Source organism: Triturus cristatus, chromosome 4_1 (genome assembly GCF_964204655.1).
Source record: "Triturus cristatus chromosome 4_1, aTriCri1.1, whole genome shotgun sequence".
Lineage (NCBI taxonomy): Eukaryota > Metazoa > Chordata > Amphibia > Caudata > Salamandridae > Triturus > Triturus cristatus.
In genome coordinates this window covers 119,292,386-119,296,952 of record NC_140585.1, presented here as the reverse complement: position 1 = coordinate 119,296,952, position 4,567 = coordinate 119,292,386, and the positions used below count along the sequence as shown (strand labels likewise).

The window sequence follows — 4,567 nt, the reverse complement described above, 5'->3', positions numbered from 1 at the left end:
AGAAATGATTGATTAAAATAAATACCTATTTATCGATCTGTCTATCTATCTTTCTATCTATCTATGTATATGTATATATATATATATATATATATATACAATCAGCTCACTTTACCATTTGCAGCTTATAACCATTTACCACCAGGGGTCACTACTAACAAAAAGCATCCACTCCACTTCTAAATCTAGCCCCTAGAGTTGAGCAGAAGCATAAGATTCCCCACTGCTTCATTCCATTTCCATTAGATTATAGATGTAAATTGTTTTTGATGGTATGGTCTGTGCAGATTGAAATATTCAGAGCATATTCTGACTTTTAGTTAACACATCTGTAAGCAATTTGGCCATCACTGAATTCAACGTTTATCTCAATCGTAATAGACAAGGATAATGACAAATATAGTTTACAATGTTATTAAGTACATCATTTTAATTGTGTGAATAAAAGGAATCGTCTCCCCGTCGGGGAATTGAACCCCGGTCTCCCGCGTGACAGGCGGGGATACTGACCACTATACTAACGAGGACATATTGGCTTCAGTTCAACAGTGCTCACCTCCATGAGGTTAGGGCATGCCCTCAATCAATTCACAGTATTGTAATAGGCAGCTTTGCTTCCTTTGGTTAGGAGAAGCAATCTTTTTTCATAAATGATTACAAATCAGAAATTCCTAGCCAAAAATAATCTGCTTTAATAAGAAATGATTGATTAAAATAAATACCTATTTATCGATCTGTCTATCTATCTTTCTATCTATCTATGTATATGTATATATATATATATATATATATACAATCAGCTCACTTTACCATTTGCAGCTTATAACCATTTACCACCAGGGGTCACTACTAACAAAAAGCATCCACTCCACTTCTAAATCTAGCCCCTAGAGTTGAGCAGAAGCATAATATTCCCCACTGCTTCATTCCATTTCCATTAGATTATAGATGTAAATTGTTTTTGATGGTATGGTCTGTGCAGATTGAAATATTCAGAGCATATTCTGACTTTTAGTTAACACATCTGTAAGCAATTTGGCCATCACTGAATTCAACGTTTATCTCAATCGTAATAGACAAGGATAATGACAAATATAGTTTACAATGTTATTAAGTACATCATTTTATTTAATTGTGTGAATAAAAGGAATCGTCTCCCCGTCGGGGAATTGAACCCCGGTCTCCCGCGTGACAGGCGGGGATACTGACCACTATACTAACGAGGACATATTGTCTTCAGTTCAACAGTGCTCACCTTCATGAGGTTAGGGCATGCCCTCAATCAATTCACAGTATTGTAATAGGCAGCTTTGCTTCTTTTGGTTAGGAGAAGCAATCTTTTTTCATAAATGATTACAAATCAGAAATTCCTAGCCAAAAATAATCTGCTTTAATAAGAAATGATTGATTAAAATAAATACCTATCTATCGATCTGTCTATCTATCTTTCTATCTATCTATGTATATGTATATATATATATATATATATATATATATATACTATCAGCTCACTTTACCATTTGCAGCTTATAACCATTTACCACCAGGGGTCACTACTAACAAAAAGCATCCACTCCACTTCTAAATCTAGCCCCTAGAGTTGAGCAGAAGCATAAGATTCCCCACTGCTTCATTCCATTTCCATTAGATTATAGATGTAAATTTTTTTTGATGGTATGGTCTGTGCAGATTGAAATATTCAGAGCATATTCTGACTTTTAGTTAACACATCTGTAAGCAATTTGGCCATCACTGAATTCAACGTTTATCTCAATCGTAATAGACAAGGATAATGACAAATATAGTTTACAATGTTATTAAGTACATCATTTTATTTAATTGTGTGAATAAAAGGAATCGTCTCCCCGTCGTGGAATTGAACCCCGGTCTCCCGCGTGACAGGCGGGGATACTGACCACTATACTAACGAGGACATATTGGCTTCAGTTCAACAGTGCTCACCTTCATGAGGTTAGGGCATGCCCTCAATCAATTCACAGTATTGTAATAGGCAGCTTTGCTTCTTTTGGTTAGGAGAAGTAATCTTTTTTCATAAATGATTACAAATCAGAAATTCCTAGCTAAAAATAATCTGCTTTAATAAGAAATGATTGATTAAAATAAATACCTATTTATCGATCTGTCTATCTATCTTTCTATCTATCTATGTATATATATATATATATATATATATATATATATATATATATATATATACAATCAGCTCACTTTACCATTTGCAGCTTATAACCATTTACCACCAGGGGTCACTACTAACAAAAAGCATCCACTCCACTTCTAAATCTAGCCCCTAGAGTTGAGCAGAAGCATAAGATTCCCCACTGCTTCATTCCATTTCCATTAGATTATAGATGTAAATTGTTTTTGATGGTATGGTCTGTGCAGATTGAAATATTCAGAGCATATTCTGACTTTTAGTTAACACATCTGTAAGCAATTTGGCCATCACTGAATTCAACGTTTATCTCAATGGTAATAGAGAAGGATAATGACAAATATAGTTTACAATGTTATTAAGTACATCATTTTATTTAATTGTGTGAATAAAAGGAATCGTCTCCCCGTCGGGGAATTGAACCCCGGTCTCCCGCGTGACAGGCGGGGATACTGACCACTATACTAACGAGGACATATTGGCTTCAGTTCAACAGTGCTCGCCTCCATGAGGTTAGGGCATGCCCTCAATCAATTCACAGTATTGTAATAGGCAGCTTTGCTTCTTTTGGTTAGGAGAAGCAATCTTTTTTCATAAATGATTACAAATCAGAAATTCCTAGCCAAAAATAATCTGCTTTAATAAGAAATGATTGATTAAAATAAATACCTATTTATCGATCTGTCTATCTATCTTTCTATCTATCTATGTATATGTATATATATATATATATATATATATACAATCAGCTCACTTTACCATTTGCAGCTTATAACCATTTACCACCAGGGGTCACTACTAACAAAAAGCATCCACTCCACTTCTAAATCTAGCCCCTAGAGTTGAGCAGAAGCATAAGATTCCCCACTGCTTCATTCCATTTCCATTAGATTATAGATGTAAATTGTTTTTGATGGTATGGTCTGTGCAGATTGAAATATTCAGAGCATATTCTGACTTTTAGTTAACACATCTGTAAGCAATTTGGCCATCACTGAATTCAACGTTTATCTCAATCGTAATAGACAAGGATAATGACAAATATAGTTTACAATGTTATTAAGTACATCATTTTATTTAATTGTGTGAATAAAAGGAATCGTCTCCCCGTCGGGGAATTGAACCCCGGTCTCCCGCGTGACAGGCGGGGATACTGACCACTATACCAACGAGGACATATTGGCTTCAGTTCAACAGTGCTCACCTCCATGAGGTTAGGGCATGCCCTCAATCAATTCACAGTATTGTAATAGGCAGCTTTGCTTCCTTTGGTTAGGAGAAGCAATCTTTTTTCATAAATGATTACAAATCAGAAATTCCTAGCTAAAAATAATCTGCTTTAATAAGAAATGATTGATTAAAATAAATACCTATTTATCGATCTGTCTATCTATCTTTCTATCTATCTATGTATATATATATATATATATATATATATATATATATATACAATCAGCTCACTTTACCATTTGCAGCTTATAACCATTTACCACCAGGGGTCACTACTAACAAAAAGCATCCACTCCACTTCTAAATCTAGCCCCTAGAGTTGAGCAGAAGCATAAGATTCCCCACTGCTTCATTCCATTTCCATTAGATTATAGATGTAAATTGTTTTTGATGGTATGGTCTGTGCAGATTGAAATATTCAGAGCATATTCTGACTTTTAGTTAACACATCTGTAAGCAATTTGGCCATCACTGAATTCAACGTTTATCTCAATCGTAATAGAGAAGGATAATGACAAATATAGTTTACAATGTTATTAAGTACATCATTTTATTTAATTGTGTGAATAAAAGGAATCGTCTCCCCGTCGGGGAATTGAACCCCGGTCTCCCGCGTGACAGGCGGGGATACTGACCACTATACTAACGAGGACATATTGGCTTCAGTTCAACAGTGCTCACCTCCATGAGGTTAGGGCATGCCCTCAATCAATTCACAGTATTGTAATAGGCAGCTTTGCTTCTTTTGGTTAGGAGAAGCAATCATTTTTCATAAATGATTACAAATCAGAAATTCCTAGCCAAAAATAATCTGCTTTAATAAGAAATGATTGATTAAATTAAATACCTATTTATCGATCTGTCTATCTATCTTTCTATCTATCTATGTATATGTATATATATATATATATATATACAATCAGCTCACTTTACCATTTGCAGCTTATAACCATTTACCACCAGGGGTCACTACTAACAAAAAGCATCCACTCCACTTCTAAATCTAGCCCCTAGAGTTGAGCAGAAGCATAAGATTCCCCACTGCTTCATTCCATTTCCATTAGATTATAGATGTAAATTGTTTTTGATGGTATGGTCTGTGCAGATTGAAATATTCAGAGCATATTCTGACTTTTAGTTAACACATCTGTAAGCAATTTG

The 4,567-nt window shown here is 34.7% G+C and overlaps 1 non-coding gene across 1 annotated transcript; it reads right to left on the bottom strand.

Moving 5' to 3' along the window:
• Positions 1–3,279: 3,279 nt before the first annotated feature.
• TRNAD-GUC (transfer RNA aspartic acid (anticodon GUC)) lies at positions 3,280–3,351 on the bottom strand. Its single transcript has one exon. It is a non-coding gene; the product is annotated as a tRNA-Asp (tRNA).
• Between the last annotated feature and the right edge of the window lie 1,216 nt (positions 3,352–4,567).